Source organism: Mytilus galloprovincialis, chromosome 14 (assembly GCF_965363235.1).
Source record: "Mytilus galloprovincialis chromosome 14, xbMytGall1.hap1.1, whole genome shotgun sequence".
Taxonomy (NCBI): domain Eukaryota; kingdom Metazoa; phylum Mollusca; class Bivalvia; order Mytilida; family Mytilidae; genus Mytilus; species Mytilus galloprovincialis.
The window spans coordinates 56,751,924-56,771,837 of NC_134851.1; the positions used below are offsets into that span (position 1 = coordinate 56,751,924).

At 33.3% G+C, this 19,914-nt stretch overlaps 2 long non-coding RNA genes across 2 annotated transcripts; both read right to left on the reverse strand.

Moving 5' to 3' along the window:
* Positions 1-504: 504 nt before the first annotated feature.
* On the reverse strand, positions 505-6,498 carry LOC143059550 (uncharacterized). The gene is made up of 2 exons (XR_012973511.1): positions 5,809-6,498; positions 505-933 (listed from the first exon to the last, which is right to left on the reverse strand). It is a non-coding gene; the product is annotated as an uncharacterized LOC143059550 (long non-coding RNA).
* An 11,122-nt stretch (positions 6,499-17,620) lies between these two features.
* Positions 17,621-18,852, reverse strand: LOC143058712 (uncharacterized). The gene is made up of 3 exons (XR_012973204.1): positions 18,607-18,852; positions 18,109-18,175; positions 17,621-17,667 (listed from the first exon to the last, which is right to left on the reverse strand). It is a non-coding gene; the product is annotated as an uncharacterized LOC143058712 (long non-coding RNA).
* Between the last annotated feature and the right edge of the window lie 1,062 nt (positions 18,853-19,914).

A 19,914-nucleotide genomic window follows, 5' to 3' on the forward strand; every position in this document is an offset into this window, starting at 1 on the left:
CAGTTCAATTAATTTCAATTTCATACAAGTGATAACATATTGATTACATTGATTATTCAGGATTTTCTCAGTAGAATAATATGTATAGTTTCACAATATAATATAGATTGATAATTAACCGTATGACGAACACTTTTGCCATTCACAAGATTAGCTCTAAATACTTTAGTTTCAGAGATATAAATCAAAAACTACATTTTACCCCTAATGATGATTACGGCCAAGTTTGGTTTTGTGTAAGTAGTTTCAGAGAATAAGATTTTTGTAAAAGTTAGCAGACAACTACGGTGCCGACGACGGACGGCCAAGTGATGAGAAAAGCTAAGTTGACCTTTTACTTGAAGTTACCCAATCAAACCATTTGGACCTGTGTACAAGCTTTAGTGACAATGTAACCTCAGGTTTCCAACATATTCTATAGAAACATCTAGTAAAAATGATAATGGTGCGTTGAACCACCCAAGATTATGTTATCCCAGATGCTAATTAAGACCAAACAACAAATTGGCAGTATTTGGCCACAGCCTTTAATATTATATTCTCATAATTTATACATGTTGTATATAACTGAAAAATGAGGTTACCCGCATATTGCTGATTATGGCAACCGTACTGTCATATATATATATACATAAAGTACTACCACAGATAATGGTAACTGAAGATAGGATTAAAACAATTTGGAAATCACCGTGGGAACACAGGTGATGGATCGAAACCCTTACATTGTTCATCAAGATCTGTAGTAAATGATCCTATTCATAAAACAAAATGTTTTTTGATGCAGCGAATTATGCAAATCACAGGCCTAATAAATTCAGTCTTTGTTGGAAGGTTCGATAACTTCGATCAGACTTCTTCACAGGTCCTTCCTGTCTGTCCAAATGGCCAAATACATATAGGTGTTCAAACAATTGACAACTGAAACATCACCTGAAATTATAAATTACAACACAGGCAGTATCTTATTCTAAAACATTGTATTTACAATAAATATACATTTCGGGAGGAGGGAGGGATTTTGAATAAAATTTTCCTCTGATAAGTTATTTAAGCAGCCTCTCCTGTTGGACCCAAATTAAAAAAGGATCGTTCACTAACCACCAATGAAATTTGAGTTTTTCTAAACTCACTAATAACCAACCAATGTAATAGTACAGCGCACCGTGATAACTGAATTTAAGTACAGGACTTAAATTCTATTATCCCAGATGCTAATTAAGACCAAACAACAAATTGGCAGTATTTGGCCACAGCCTTTAATATTATATTCTCATAATTTATACATGTTGTATATAACTGAAAAATGAGGTTACCCGCATATTGCTGATTATGGCAACCGTACTGTCATATATATATATATATAAATTACTACCACAGATAATGGTAACTGAAGATAGGATTAAAACAATTTGGAAATCACCGTGGGAACACAGGTGATGGATCGAAACCCTTACATTGTTCATCTAGATCTGTAGTAAATGATCCTATTCATAAAACAAAATGTTTTTTGATGCAGCGAATTATGCCAGATTGACAGTGAAACAGAGTAATGATTCACTGTCAACCGCCATATAATGGAGGTTCGCTGCCAAGCTGTGAGCCAAATACATCCACTAAAAATCAAAGCAAACTTCAAGTTACATGTAACTACTAGTAAAGTTGCTGAATAAAAAAATACAAAATAAAACAAACTATATATATATATCTACATTAAAATTTTACACAAGATCAATTATACAAAGTTTGGCTTAGGTTACAATATTGTATATTTATATCACCGAGACAAAAACACAAAATAAAACTACATATTTCATACTTATATATCAGTAGAGGGGAAAACATGACCATTGGTTTTAAGCATGAAAAACTCAAGACCACCTTGAATTGAATTTAAAAAAATGTTATTTCCTATAACAGACAAATGCACCCCATCAGATTTATACATGTTTTCAGTCCTAGAGATGTCTGGATAGCGTATATAATAACCACCCGATTCCAATATAAAGTTAGCTACTGCATTATTAACCCTGTATCTACATTTTTCCATTGCCTTACTATCGTTAGAGTATCTCCATTTTAAACGAGGCAACATTTGTGACCACACAATTTTAGTGTCAGGCAAGTCCTTTGAAATAAAGGTCATAGCTTGTATCAACTTTTCTCTTAAGTCTTTAGTTTTTATATTCCCTAAATCATTAGCACATGTACGACCAGAAATTTAGGAGGATCTTCATATGTTTTCATTATTCTTATTTGTCTTCTTAGCTGACTTGTAACCATGCCTGATTTCCCTTGCCACCAAATTTCTGCATTTAATCTGTCAAGACAGAGGTTAGTCCCACCAGGACGTTGCCTAGATTCAATAAAGGCATTCTTCACTAATGAAGACCCCGTAATCCAAATCTTTGCAGGTTTACCTATACAAATTTTTGTTATTTTTTGTAAATTTAACCAATAATAATACAATTTAATTCAATACAAAAAGTTTTTATGATCTGATGTAAGTTTTGTAGGCATTGGATTTCCAACGCCCTAGTTGCATGATTATGGCATCAGGCACACCCCAAGTGACAAACTAGTAGCACAACCAATGCGAAATGAATGAGAACTATAGTTTTTATAATTAACCCCGACTCTCTCCAGTGATTTTTTCAATACCGTTATGAACTGATAACGAGTAAAACTGCGCCATTGTAGTGACAAAAAAGTGCTCCTGGTAAAGGAGGTCTATCCATGAGAAAAGACTTTATTAACTTGCATGGGCAGGTCTCTGAATTAGGTTGGGATTGAAATGTAATTAAGGCACCTGTACCCAACTGGTCAGTTTTTGATGAAGGTACACGTATATTTAAGACCCCAAAAGATGACCATGACACATCAGATATAGAGATAATATGAGCTGACTTTCCATTACTTACTGCTAATTCTCCTATTCTCAAAAGACCATGATAGGCTAACGAGAAGGCAGCCTGAAACAACTTAACTTCATAACTGGAGGAACAAATAAACGGTAGAATTTTAACTATTAATAGAAGTAATTCTTTGGTAATAGGCAATCTTGAATCCCTAATTTTTGGCCTTGTCCGGTTAACCCCCTCCATCATTTTCTTTATAATAAATTTTTGAGTAAAATCTTCAAAGTCATTCATTCTACTGAAAAAACTTATCCCTGCTAAATAACACTTAATAGAGGAATGGGAATAACTTGCTTGAAACAAATATGCTATAAAATTGCACAATTCATACAAAGGTATTGGCCATACATTTGATAAACCAAACAGTTTTCTGAACTCATTAAAGGCCAATACACCTCTTTGATATGTTGTTAAAGTACTTGGGGCAACTGAACTATCGATAAGGGACCCAATTATATGTTTGAAATTAATGTCAAGAAATCTTCTGGTATCCCTGCTGGGGTCGTTCTGGCTGTTGGAACCAGAGCTCTGAAACGTGACATCTGAAATCGAGAGATGGCATCAGCTACCTTGTTTTTTGATCCTTCAATATGCACAGCTTTACATTGTATATTGTTCATCATTGTCAGTAACACAAATGGACGAATCAGTTTCATTATTTCCTTATCTTTTGATGACCTTTTGTTTACAATACTAACCAATGCAAGATTGTCAATATTAAAAAGGATCTTTTTGTTTTTTAGGTTTTCTGCCCATAAATACATTGCAAGCACCACTGGAACCAACTCTAAAAATGACATGTTCCTCATAATTTGTAAATCTTTCCATGTTTCAAGCCATCTAAACTGAACCCATGACCCCTGGAAAAATGCCCCACAGCCCAAATTTGGGTTCCCAGAGCTATCAGTGAAAAGTTGCAAAATTTCGTTAGATGTCCAAATTTGTTCTGGAAAGAAACACTGGCCATTAAAATTCTCAAGGAACTTTAATAACATGGCTATATCGGACTTCACCTCTATATTCAATCTTATTTTATGAAACGGCTTCCTTGCATACCCCATCAAATCATAAAATCTACGAATGAATGCACGTGAAGATGGAATGGCTTTTGAACAAAATGAGAGTAACCCTGTCACAGATTCTAACTCTTTAAGTGTCATTTTTTTTTAAACGATAAAGGTTCAAGAATCACTTTAAGCTTTTCTAGCTTTTCTGGTGGAATCAAAATCATCATGAGTTTGGTGTCGATAAGGAAGCCCAAAAAAGGTAAAACCGTGGTTGGTCCCATTGTTTTATTTTCTGCAATGGGAACACCTAACTCATTACAAACATTCGTAAATGTATCCATCAACACCAAACAATCATTTGTGTTTTCGGCCCCCATAAAAATAAAGTCATCTAAATAATGATCAATAGAATTTAAGCCGGACTGCCTTTCAACAACCCACTGAAGAAAATTAGCAAAGGTATTGAAGAGTTTACACGACAGCGAGCATCCCATAGCTAACGCTTTATCCACAAAATAATAACCATTAAATTTTATGCCCATTAAATCAAAATCAGCAGGATTCACAATTAACAAACGGAAGGCCGATTTTACGTCCATTTTGGCCAAGGAAACATTACTTCCCAATGCATAAATCTTGTGAAGTATACTGTCTAAAGTGGAATAACTAACTTTACAAAGTGCGGGTTCAATATAAGAATTTACACTATTATTATCAGGATGTGATAAATGAGTTATTAACCGCCATCCCCCGTCTGATTTCGGAACTAGACCAATTGGTGAAATGCGTAAATTTGAAATTGGCAATTTTGAAAAAGGGCCTAAAATCCTACCAAACTCTATTTCTGTTTTTAATTTGTTCAAAGTTTCCCATTTAAAGTGCTCTGCGGAAACTAAATTTTTTGACATAACATGTTCCCTAGGCCCTGTATATTGTAAACGAAAGCCAAGAGAAAATCCTAAATACAATTCCTCAGCTGCCTCCCTGTTCGGATAATTTTTAAGTAACTCTTGCAATCTTACAATTCTTATTGGGGTATGCCCTAGTTGCCATAGACGTGCCAGGAGCTCTCGGTCTTGTTTGTTGCTGTTGCCTGAATACAAAATTTTGAGAAGACATTACTCCAGGTCTTGAAAATCTTGAGTTGACATATGGTTGTCTGACCCTTGAATTTGGTGTTGTCTGTGAAGGCAAATTATATTGCCTGAATTGACAGTTTATAACTGAGTGAACACCATGACATTGTATACATGCATGACTATATTGACAAAATGAATTGAAACATTTGCCGTTATAATTAAAGGCATAGCACTTTGACTTTTTATACACATTTCTATTAGCAGAAAATGTATTGTAACCAGAAGAAACTACTTCCAAATTTTGTGTGCCACTACTATCAGCCATATATAATAACCAAACCTCTGAATCTACTATAGCCCATGAACTTGCCGGATCCAGTGCTTTGCGCAACCTAAATTGCTCATCATATAACTTCCAACCTAAATTATTTGGATTTCTTTTTGCACCCAAACGTACAACTGACATGTATTTAAGTAATTCTTGTAATCTACCTGAATGCACAGTACAATATACACTAACAAAAATGATAAATGCTGATGTCCACTGGTCAATAGACCCAATTTTGTTTTGCAGGTTTTCTGTTTGCACAATGAATTCACCCCCTCTAAAAACAAGCTTTTGTGTAGCCTGCTGAGTATTGTTAGCTAACAAAATGCCTAAATCTATAAATTCACTTTTCATAATTTTTTCTCTAATACTTTGAGAAACATTAAAAGCAATATTAGCATGCATGCTGGGTATCTGAACAGGGTGGTCAAAGGTACTGAATGGCATTGTAAAATTTGAGGCACCATTAGTATTACCTAAGGAATGTTCTGGAGGATCTTGACTGGTTACAGTGTTGTACTCTCTTTGGTCTGGTAGTGGTACTCTTGAGTATAGAAGTGTGTAGTTGTGCTCGTCAAATCGACTGGCCCTGTACTTGCACTGGTATATATGCCTGCCCCGGTCTGTGAAATTAACATTGGGTATGTCCCAGTAGAACTAGTAACTGGTATGAATGGTGTACCAGTATCAACTGTAGGCAACTGTGGTGCCGGTACTGACATAGTGTCAGGTACTCTCTGGTTAGCCTTTTCCTTGCTGATGCAGCAGCCACTATTGGCAAATTTTTCCTTTTCCTGGCAGACCGCCTGAGCTGTGCTGACATGACTCCTAAAAGAATAACTCGAATTAAAAACAAAAAACACTGTCTGAATACTCAGTTAATCCAGATTGATTATTGCTTGATTAATTGTCCAGTAGAAAATATCACACATGTGTAATTAATATATATATACGAAGCAAATTACTGATGTATCACAAAATGCACAAGACAGCTAAAATTAAATTAAATAGGCTGTGACCGTTTTATTATTTAAAAGACAGTACTAATAATAAGGTTGTGTGAATTGCATGTAACTCTGTACTCCATTATCCATCAGGAACACCCATATTTCGATAATTATTTGACTTGATGTTATTGTTTACATTAAGTACCAAATTACCTCTTGTACAATTCAAAATAGGTAACAAAAGAATCTTAGCAAATTAACAATGATACATAAATTAACAGAGGACTATGGAACACCGTAAGTGTTATTTTTTGGTCATGAAATCTCATATGAAGAGTTGTCACATTGACATTCATATCAAATCTTCTTTTTTTATATTGTTTTTATCCTTTCGGCTGCCATTTTAGGAAAATATTGTAAAGCATTTACTTTGGATTCATTAATATTCGTTGGATACCCATTATAGTGGAAATCGGGGGTACAGGTTAACCACGAATTGAAATGTTCAACGAATTGTAGATTATATATTGGCTTGAATACAGACTGACAAAACCATGATATGTTCCACGAAAGTAACTGTTTTCCTCAAACCACAAAAATTGGTACCCACGAAACTAAATGAATCCACATTACACAAAGAATAGACTTCCAAAATTAAAAGTAGGCCTTAACGAAAAATCTTTCAAAAAGGGAACCTTTATTCTAATGTTAAAACAAAATATGCCTTTATTTTACAATTATATCTCGACACAAGGAAAACAACATGATGAAATTTCTAAACAAGTATTAGGAACTCAAGACATATCTATCCATCTTGAACGGAACTGTCACTTGTCCGTCATAGTTCAAATAAATACTCGCGATATTGTCGGAAGGGTTGGTAGAGAGATGAGCGGGCCGGTAGAGCAGACTCTTCCTATATGAAGGTATATTATGTTCCTCTGGAATGGGTCACTTTTATACGCCACATATATCAATGTATTGTGAATTAACCACGGGAATAGCTCAATGGAGCAGTTATATTCATCTTTCGATACGATTTTTGTAAAAATCTTGATTTATCGTTTAAAAATCAAGTTAGTATCTAAATGATAAATATGTGATATCTGAGAAATATATGAAAGGATACTGATTTTGCAATGAAAGTTTGTATTGTCGAGTTTACACAAGACTTCAATATATTAAGAGGGTATTTGAAATCCAGGCTTCACATACATACATAAAAACTCAGTATAATCCCCTTCCCACTCCTTGTTAAACAGTAATACTTAAAAAAAAAAATATTGAGGAAAAAGGTGTTATAGACTACACATATCCTTTCCAGTACTAATAAGACAAAATTTCACATATAATACTAGATTGGATATAAGAAATCTAATAGGTCTCAAGAGCTTGTGTCACTCACTTGTATTAATTTTACTGATGCTTTGGAAATCATGTAAAAAAAAGGTTAAAAAATAATTTATAGTATTAGATATTAGAAACTATAATGATATCTAAGATAATAACAAAACACTACAAAGTTTCCGTTAAATTATCAACTCAGAGGTAGCAACCCAACACAATGGGTTGTCGGATTTGTCAGAAAATTTCAAGGCAGATATATACAATACAAATTTGTTTATTGTCAATTATGACGCCCAATAATTTGAGCAGTTCAATTAATTTCAATTTCATACAAGTGATAACATATTGATTACATTGATTATTCAGGATTTTCTCAGTAGAATAATATGTATAGTTTCACAATATAATATAGATTGATAATTAACCGTATGACGAACACTTTTGCCATTCACAAGATTAGCTCTAAATACTTTAGTTTCAGAGATATAAATCAAAAACTACATTTTACCCCTAATGATGATTACGGCCAAGTTTGGTTAAATTTGTGTAAGTAGTTTCAGAGAATAAGATTTTTGTAAAAGTTAGCAGACAACTACGGTGCCGACGACGGACGGCCAAGTGATGAGAAAAGCTAAGTTGACCTTTTACTTGAAGTTACCCAATCAAACCATTTGGACCTGTGTACAAGTTTTAGTGACAATGTAACCTCAGGTTTCCAACATATTCTATAGAAACATCTAGTAAAAATGATAATGGTGCGTTGAACCACCCAAGATTATGTTAATGACCTAGAAATATTTTATTGAAATAAGATGTAGGATTAATTTCCTACCACTGCTCATGTCAAATTCCAGGGTATATTTTTGTTTAACATTTTTCGTAAACAACACGTATAAGTGCCAATGAGACAACTCGCCATCCAAGTCATGATTTGTGAAAGTAAACCATTTTAGGTCAAGTACGGTATTCAACACATAACCTTGGCTTACAACGAACAGCTTTATATAAATGGCCTAAAAAATTACTAGTGTGAAATAATTTAAACTAGAAAACGTACATACCTGTTCTTATATCAAATCAGAATTTGTAAATAGTTGATCATTTGTGAGAAATAGTTAACTGATAAGTAGATACTATTAACGATCATGCCTTATATCTAAAAATGTTATCTACTTCGAAGTGCAACATTATCCCAAGTACCTGTCCTATCTAAGTGACAAATTGGTTGTTGTCGCCGCAGGTAAATCTCCAAACAATTCTGTTCATGTATTCATAATGTTATAGATACTACAAATTTGGATGCGTTTCTTGTCATATAGCACACGAGGGGAGTTAACATTAATCGACATAAAGACCGACCGTTGTGCAATCCAGACACGACGAGGTGTGTTAAGCAACAAGAAACACATAAAATTAGGCATTATCTAAATAATATACCGTCACACCTTTTGATTTTTCTGCAAATATTTTAAGGAATTATATCCAATTTCACCGATTACTTTGATATACGATACTCTTTTCATAAACGTTTAGGTATAACAACGCCCTACTGCAAATTTTAATGGTTTATAGATACATCGAATAAGCGTTGTTCCTTTGAAGAAAAAACCATGTAGTGAGAGCGGAGGGTGAAACGTGTGTTTTTAAAGAATCGACGCTTATCCTTTGTATCTCTTAATTAAACTATTGGGTTGATGGTTTTTTGTTTTTTTTTCTCCAAAATTAAAGCCTTTTCCTAATTAGAGGTTTTTGAAATTGAGTTTATCATGTTCAAATAGTTATCAAAGGAACCAACTTATAATTTAACACTCTAGACGCATGTTTCGTCCACATAAGACTCATCTGTGACGCTCTGATCAAAATAGTTAGAGAGCCGAACAAGTACAAAGTTGAACAGTATTGAGGACCTAAATATTCAAAAAAGGTGTGCTAAATACGACTAAGTTAATGTATGCCTTGTTAACAGTAAATTTATAAATTTAAGATACAATTTATATGCATGTAAACACCGAAGTACTGACTAGTAGGCTGGTGACACCAACGGGAACGAAACGTTCACCAGCAGTGGTATCGACCCAGTGGTGTAAATAATTTTAAAAGGTACCAGGCTTATAATTTAATACCCCAAAAACGCGTATCGTCTACATAAGACTCATCAGTGACGTTCACATCAAAATAGTTAAAAAGCCAAAAAAGTAAAAAGTTGCAGAGCATTGTGGACCTACAATTACAAAAAGTTATGCCCAAATACGGCTATAGTAATCTATGTCTGGGATAAGACAATCCTCAGAATTTCGAATAATTCATACTTTTGTCAACAGTAAATTCATAAAATTACCATACAATAGAAATTCATGTCAACACCGAAGTTCTGACAACTGGGCTGGTAATACCCTCGGGGACGAAACGTCTACCAGCAATGGCATCGACCTAGTGATGTTAATAAATATCAAAGGTACTAGGCTTCTAATTTAATATGCCAGACGCGCGTTTCGTCTACATACGACTATCCGTGACGTTCAGATAAAAAAAGTGAGAAAAAACAAACAAGTACAAATAGTTATGAAAGGTACCAAGATTTTTATTTAATATGCCAGATGCGCGTTCCGTCTACTCAACACTCATCAGTGGCATCTGATCAAAATAATTAGAAACAAAATAACTACAAAGTAGAGGAGCATTGAGGATCCAAAAATTCCAAAAAGTTGTGCCAAATCCATATTATTTTGAATAATCCATACTTTTGCAACAGTAAATTTAGACAATTATCATATAATTGATATTCATATCAACACCCATCGTCGCTAGTCCAGGGTAACGATCCACTTCCCTCCTCTCCACCCTTGGCAGATTGAGATATGATTATACGACTATATTTAGTGACAATTTGAATGTTATTACTCAACTAATAGAAATTCCTGTGTTTGTCCCTAGGACAAAGGCATGAATGTCAACGTATATTTTCGTTTCCTGTTTTACCAAGTGTGTAGAATCTAGCCGCTACCGTGTTTTACCTCCAAATTCAAGAGTTCAAGTGCTACCATTAGTCAAGAATAATGTATTCGGAATGCGCGTGACTTATGTCTACCGATAGATGGCACAAAATTGTTACTTCAGATGTTGGCTTAATCTGCCTAGGGTGGAGAGGAGGAAAGTGAATCATCACCCTTGGCTGGCGAAGATGATCAACACCGAAGTGCTGACTACGAGGCTTGTGATACCCTCGGAGACAAAACGTCCACAAGCAGTGTTGACTACAGGGCTGGTGATGAAAAACAATATGTATCTACATAGTCACTTGTGTTCAACTAGTCATAGCAATTGCAGTTACGACTATCCCAAAATGGCGGAGCCAAAAACAGGTAAACATTGTTTTATAATTTTCCCTTTTCACGCGTTGTTTTGAAGAATTACGTACTCAGGTGCTAATTTGATATTTACGATATTGTTGTGTGTGTGTTTTCTAAGTATCATATGTCTTTTTTTTTTTAAATAATAGCCATAGAAATGTTTCGGAAGATCATCGTAACTCAAAAAATTTTAGTGAATTAATTACGAATTTACTTTTTTGCTTTGTAGATATATTCTTTATATTTTACAAGTTATAATTTACTGTAGAGGCAAATATTTTCCAAACAAATTGTTAATGGAAACAATAATGTATAAAAGAGGGACGAAAGATACCAAAGGGACAGTCAAACTCATAAATCTAAAACAAATTGACAACGCCATGGCTAAAAATGAAAAAGACAAACAGAAAAACAATAATACACATGACACAACATAGAAAACTAAAGAATAAACAACACAAACCCCACCAAAAACTAGGGGTGATCTCAGGTGCTCCGGAAGGGTAAGCAGATCCTGCTCCACATGTGGCACCCGTCGTGTTGCTTATGTGATTACAAATCCGGTAAATAGTCTAATTCTGTAGGTCATATTCATGAAAGGGAAAGGGATAGTAGTTACGACGTGAAACGGTTATTCCATAACGGTCAACCAACTCGTGATGGCGTCCGTAAAATTTATATTACGTTCGTTTTCAAGTTAAGATATGATTTAAGTCATAGTATCGAATCCTCCTTTGAACCGTTTGTACAAGGGTCCCTTAAATGAAAAAAACCAGCTTATATATAAAAAGAATATGTGGTTTGACTTCCAATGAGACTACTCTACACAAGAGACCAATTAACACCGAAATTAACACCTATATGTCACCAAACGGCCTTCAACAGTGAGGACAGCTAAACCGCAGATTCAGCTATAAAAGTCCCGAAATGACAAATTTAAAACAATTCAAACGGAAAAACTCATCACATGAATACAAGTAGAAATTCATCTAACAAAAACAGAGTGGACGTGAAGGGGTACTTGTATTTTCTAACAAATATAAAGACCCTAAGTATAGATCTGAGAGTACTCCCAATAACAATTAAAAAAAACAATCATGCATCTAAGATTACCTTATTTTGAAAAAAAAGTATTTCGAATCTGAATGTTGTTACGCGTTTGTTATTATTTTCAAATAATCTTGAGTATGACCCCATCATAGTGGAGGGGCATTAAATTTTACAATTTTCCCCGTCTGTTACGTCCGTCCGTCCGTTAGTAGGTACTGTTCTCTTACTTAAGTTTGCCACAACCAAATATTATGAAACTTACACACAATGCTTATTACAACAAAAAAACAGATTAAGTTTGAATTTTGGTGGTGTTCCTTTTACCGTTCTAGGGTAATACCCCTTTATAAATGGATAAATTGCTGATTTCGTTTCTTCTGTTCTGTTACTTAAGTCTGCCTTAACCAAATGTTATGAAACTTATACACAATGCTTGTTGCCATAACACACAGATTAAGTTCATTTTTCGGAGGCGTCACTTATGCTTTCTTGAGTTGTGCCCTTCCAAATGGAAAAATTGCTGAATTGTTCTTTTCTATTCTCCAGCTTTTATTTACCATAACAAAATGATATGAAAATTTAACACCACAAATTATAACCACATAACACAAATCAATTTGTCGGGGTAATTTTTACAGTTCTAGAGTAATGCACCTTTAAAAACGAAGACAATGCTGAATTGTTCACTTTCTATGCAATTTCTGAAAACTATGACGTCACGCACTTTAAAAATTTTGCCTGCTTACCTCTTACTTTCTTTTAATTATTTTATTTTATACCATTTCGTATCTTTTTCTTTTGATTCAATACAATATAATGCCAGGTAAACTAATATATATTTATTTGGTACCAACTCTTTAATGATATAAATTAGAGTCCTGAATTACGCAACTTACAAATCACAACATTCAATTCTTTCTGACGATAAAGAACAATATTTCAACAAAATGTTCAGAGGAATTGCTTAAATGAAAGTCAATGCAAAACCTCAAAACCCTACAGCGAACGTCATATTAAACATATGTGCATTATTAAGTTGCAAGTATTAAATTCAGCTAAGGGGTCACATAGCATGAACAGTTTTATTATATTAATGTATCAATGACTTTTAGTTAGTGTTCGTCTTGACATGAGACCAGTTGCAAATTGTTGAGATAAAATATTGACGTTGATTTTGGTACTTTCGATTTTTATACCTTTAAAAACGGATAATGATATGCTTTACAGACACGAATAACTAAATTGGAAGTGACGATAGGGTTTGTGTTTCGTAATTGCATTATATATGATGGTTGAGGATATCTTTAATTCTTCAAGGTAGCACTACAGTCAGACTTTTCTGACTCCAACCAACAGTCTTTAAAGATTTATTTCTCAAAAACTACTCAATGGATTTTTAAAATCGTTAACTCATTTTAAAGCTGAAATGTTACTCTTTCTTAATCTATAGCTAAATTTGTTATTGGTATGATTAATCTCAAAATATAGCTCATTTATTGCCAAAACAGTGGTCATCCAACATGGATGAAAGTTGCACATTCAGGTCAAATGGTAGTAAAACTTTGTTTTCATTCCTTTAATCAACCATTCACAATTAACAAAACCGTGTCTCAGGTTTTTATATATGCCTCTAGTAAGAAGATATATTGATTTAACTGCTGGGTGCCAAACCTTATTTCACCTTTCATCTTACAAGACCTATAAATTCATTTAAAAACAAATTATCCAAAAACTGGACACGGTATTGTAAAACAATACTCCCTTTAATCCCATATATCAAAGTCAAGCCAAAGGGGGTACCCATAAAGTTTCTACTTCCTTTTTTTGCTAACAATTCTCATAGAAAATTGTTCTGAGATATCACCTAAAAAGTGAATTCCCTCTAAGAACCCCTATAAATGCAAAATAAATACGAAAATTCCACAGGAGTGTTCTGACATCATTATTGCATCAATAGAACCACACACTCTGTGTCTTTGATATTCTAATACTGTAAATTTTGCATTATTAGTGCAATGTCTAACACTAACTTAGCATTTGGCGGAATTGACGTCACAGATTTCACGAACATTTGTAATGTAGTAATTACATATAGACAAAGCTCCACCTCTTACAGTCTAAGATAAGGGAATAACAGGGTTGACAAGCTGCATATAATCAATATTTACCATCATTATTCTGGCTGTAAAGAATAATTTTCATTTGAATTTTAAAAAGAAATATACTATGAAATTAGCTAGAACATTATAATTGTGCAATAAAAGACATGTTCATAAAAAGATCAAGACCATCCCCTTCTTGAAAATAGACTGTCTCACATGATTTTTCCGTTTTATGGAATTGCAAAAGGAGTAGGTCCGGTAAGGACCAATTTCGGCCTCAAAATTCAGGTTCATCTGACGAAAATTTTTGACCACTTTTTAAACACTTAAGTGTCTATTTCATTTGAATCAATTAGTTTATGTGAAAGATTTTAACTGATTTAGTCATTAAAATCGACCCGATTCTAGCACAAATGTGACAAATCTACCAAATATGCCGAAAAATTTCACTTTTCAGATGGTTTTTGTCATAAATGAAAGTGGCCGCATCCGTGTTCATCCTCAACCTTTATATATGTTATGTATTATCATAAAAATACAACTTACATTTCAATATTAAGGATGAACACGAATGCGGCCACTTTCGTTTTACACGAAAACCGTCTAAAATTTAAGTAAAATGCTAAAATTGTGAAGATTTCAGTAATTTAGCATGACTTAATGGTGCTAGTACCCAATATACGTGCATTGTATTGTCAAAAACAGCCATATTTATGTAGCAGAAGCATTCTACTGTCCAATAAATAACTAAAAGTTTACATTTTAACGATTTTGTAAAACTGCTATATTTTGGGGCCAAAATGAGGTCTTACTGGACCTACTCCTTTCACATATTAAAACTTAAAATTTATTAAAATGTCAAAAACTCTTTACAGAAGACATGCTCATCATTTAAATTTAGAAGAGACTAATTTATACAGGCAGTAAGAAATGTTGGGTAAGTTACTTTAGCTATAATTTATTTATTTTTTGTTAATTTTTTTTTATTAATAAGTAAAACAGTTTAAACTACATGCAAGACACGTGAGCAAACATTTTAATGATGGTAGTATCTAATAATAATTTTAATTTATTGTTGATTAATTTAAATTTATTTTACTATAAAATAAAAAAAAGTAACTAAATAAAAATGTTTATAAAAATGTTTCTTAGATATGATGGGGAAATGTTTGCCACATTGCTACAAGAGGAAGTACACTCACAAAGGAGAAAACACAGGTGAGATAGAAAATTAAGATGGGTTACATACCGTCATTGGGCTTATGCTTTGAGGGTAAGATACTGTTACGTTAAAAAGAAAATTATCAAGTAACAGAATGAGTAGATTGTCTGATCCGTCTACAAGATGGAGGAAAATAAATCGTTATATATATTTCTTTCGCCAAATTCTTTCGCAAAATGCGAAAATGGCGACCGCCAGCGGAAACCCTGCTGAACTGTCACCATCACCGACATATGTTGTATATTGAAGACTGTGCTTTTCTTCTGTAAATAAGTAATTCAGCACATTGTGCCTCCATTGTCCTAGCTGACCCATCATGATTCAATGTGCAATCTTTCTCATGTTCAACAAACCATTTAAAATAATCCCTAGTGGTTTTTTTCTTTCTCATTTCTTACAAGCCTTGCATTCATTTGATAATGTCACATAATCTAGCACCTTTCCTGTGTCAAAAGATATAATACTTACAAAGCCGAATCTAGAACAATATCCTACATGTGCCCATGATCCATCGACAGAAACGGAACATTTTCATGCTCCCTTTCCATCCCAACCGGACTTTCTTTTCAATTGCTGAATTTCCCCAGCTGCTTCAGACAGATTTTCCTCTATTATTTCAGTGGCAATTTCTTTCCATGTTTCCGTACGCTTTTTGTAGGGTCCATAATTTACTGGACTTGGTAGATCAAGTATAGAACCAAATTTTCGAAGTGCATTTCTAGATTTTCCCAGCATGCGCATTGCTAAAACCGAAAGACGGTTCACATTGTATATTTTACTATATTCAAAGTTTCCTTTCTCATCAGTATCAAGCACTGTATTTCAATGACACTCATTAAATCTTAATGTTAATTTCAAGCATAGTCCACTTTTTATGATTTCACTCGCATCAATAACATTTAATTCACCAGTTTTACAAGTACTACAAACAGTAACCTGGTTAAAAAAAATTTGGCAAAATCTTCAGCTGTATAAATGCACGCCCAGTTACACTTGCATCCTCTTGGTCATCACAAGACATATCAGTGTCAGAAATGTTTTCATTGTTGGAATTCACTTCCCATGTTTTTTTCATTTCTTTTTCTCTCTCATCATCATTATTATAAATATTATTATCATCATCATTATCAGCAGCAGCAGCAACAGAAGCAGCAGCAGCATAAACGTCTTCAAATTCAAATGACTGTTTAAAAGGTGATGTAAGTTTCAGAAAAGAAACACTACTATTTAGATTATTTTCTCTGGAAAAAAGACTGCTTGTCACTGTTGGTAGTGTCAGATTCAGAAGCATACTCTTCTTGTGATATGACGACTTTGGGATTTTATAAACTGTGCAGAATGATATTTACTTCAAAATTATTGTGATAAAACAAATATCCTCAAAACATCATTGTAAGACTGTAGTTCTACCTTAAATACAAATGTTTGCTTCAGCTTTAAGAAAATTGGTATATTTTTATCACTTAATTAACTATATGTCAATTCTTATGATTTTCATTGCAAGGTTTTTAATTTCGAATTCATTAGCATAGTGGGAGATATTATGGACATAATTGTGCAAATCGTGATACAAGCATGAAATTTGGTATAAAGGTTGACTAAATGATACTTAAAAAAAATCCGCCGCTGGCCAGAAAAAAAAATATTTTTTTCAAGATGGCCACCACACATTTCGAAAATGGCGTCATAACAAATTGACAATAATTCGTTAATCCTTTAAAAGGTGTGTAATATGTAAAATAGTTCCTAAATTACGACAAGACAATACATTAATGAAACTAAAGGTGACTTCCGGTTTCAAAATGCCGCCAAAAAAGTAAAAAAAAATTATACTTTCAAGCAACTTCGCAAGGGATGTATAATCCAATGTAAGTTATGATAAAACGTTAAAAAAAAGTTCCTAAGTACGACAAAATAACACATACATGAAGAAAAATAGTGACTTCCGGTTCCAAAATGGCGGCAAATACGTAGAAAATATTTTTATAATTTCCATCAACTAATTAACAAGTGTTAACACTCTTTGTTAAGTTTAAATGCCTATTTCACAGTGTAGATACTATTCTGTACGCTATCCGGAAGTCGCGATTTTCGAAGCGAGAACTTTTTGGATTGCATTTGAAATTTGATGGATATACTGAATTAAACGGTAAGTTGATCATCTGTACATTGCTTAATGATTAATTCAGCTGACATCGGTATTCTCAAATGGTTAAGAATTAAATGTAGTGTAGTCGCACTATCTGGGCATGAATAAATAGTAGACTGTATAGGGTTCTGGATAGTTTTATTATTCAATGAAGCATCAAAAGAAACCCTGTAATATAATATTACATTTAATAACAATGTATATAAATCAATTCTTTTAAAACATGTATTATATCAATCTGATAAATTTACGTAATATGTACATGTGTACTCAAAATAATTAACCAATTTACTGTAAAATACGTCACAGTTCATGAAATTACCAAAATGTGCAATTAACCTTATCTAATCAAAATATAACTTTCTGTGACATCCGAAACAGAATTTAACTTGTCAGAAAAGCAAAATAGAAACATAGTTTCTCATTTAACAAGACATTATAATATACGAATTAGCCGTTAAAACTATAAACAAACAGTCTAAGCAAAATAAGCATTAATTAAGCCAATACCAAAAAGCAGTTAACTAATAAAGCCAAGCTAAGCTAAACAAAGCAAAATAACTAAGCTAATAAAATAATAAGCAACTACAAATGAACACTCATTCTTACCTCGTATGAGGTACAAAGGTTATGCCTCTACGTATATCTACATCATATGCAGAACTCTGTCAAATACCTGTATAACAAATACTAAATTATAGTTACTATGCACAGACTTATAAAGTACTTAAAATCTATCTATCGGAGACAAAAATATTATAAAGACTCTGAAAAGTATTTATCAAGTTAACATTTTACTCATTTACTCTCGGACTCATTCTGCTCAAATATTCGGCATTCAATACGTTTATATTTACTCTATTTATTTCCAGGCTTAAATTATGTAGCTCAAATGTAAATCAATAATGTGCCTGTTATAAAAGTTACGTTAACCTTTTAAATAGTTTACAACATTCATTCACCAATCACACGATACACATTCTTACTACGAATTCATGCTAAAATGGAAAGTTACTCATGCGTGAAATACTGATTAATCCGGTAATAAAATTACAATGAAAGTAAGATAAAGACAGAATATCTAAAGAGATAAGTAAGCAAACTGACCTGAAATAATCGTGGAATTCCTCCAATACAAATAGTACAAAATATGAAACAGCAAATAAAGTATATGAAACGTCTGTTCGGTTTGAACATCAATCCACAATTGAATATAGACTGAATAGAAATAAACCGCCAAAAGATATATAACCAATGAAATAGCAGAAAGTGTGCGGTCAAATCAAGCGTAAAACACTGACCATCAGAATAGTAGAAGTGAGTAACAATCAAGGCCGAACTAGTCAATCGTCAAAGTCCGTGAACATAAAATACGAATAGCACAACTCATAATTAATTACAATCCGTAATTAATCTATTTGAAAACGAAAACACAAATATGAATTAGGAATTAAATCATCTTTATTAAAAGCAAATTCAAATCGGAAATAAAATATACATTACAAAATCATAACGGTATTTATTCAATCTTGAATAAATACACGCTAGCACAGTAGCACATTCATTATTCGTATCTTTGCCTTAATCAATATATTTTCAAGTGCATCACTAAGGAAAATCAGTCTGTGAACCTAAAAACAATCTTTTTACCCTCTTAGTGTACAAATTAACGTAAACACCAGACTTAATTAACTAAATGAAGTATATTTCAAGTGGTGGTTAAAATTGTAACCAGATCTTTGAAGCCAGAAATAAGAAAATTACACTTGTTTGAATTTCTCACTGTACGATCAGTCTCGCTTGTATATTTTGAAACTGCATGATCAGTCTTTATTTCACTGTATTCTAGTGGTGATTTCAAAGTTATTTACGATACATTAGAAGGTGGCATTTTTCTAAATAACACATATATATTTCAATAAATTCACATCCTGAAAACTTGTGAACCATGTTTAGCTTAATAGGGTGTACTCGACTTACTACATTAAGTATAAGGATGTTTAAATGTTGTTAAAATAAGAGGAAGGTTTGTTGTGTGTATAAGTTTCAGAACTGTCCTCCGTGATACTTAAAATTGTACAAACACACAGATTTAATTGTTATATAAAAATGCATGTATTTGCACACATTCGAGGCCGTACTGTAGCCTATAATTGATCACAGTTCCTTCACTTTGTTTTGGAAGTAGAGCTGTCTCTTTGATACGCAATTGTACACCACTTTGTAAAGCGGGGGTTTATAGTGATAATGAAGTCCGTCTTTCCGTTCGTTCGTTGGACCGATGCAATATGTTTCACCGGTTTTGTAAGCGCATCTCCTCATAAACTACTTAATATACAATGGGGTTTCCAGCCATTTTTAAATGGAGAGAGGGTCCAACCCAGGAGAAAAGGGGATTCCAAATATATGTTCCCA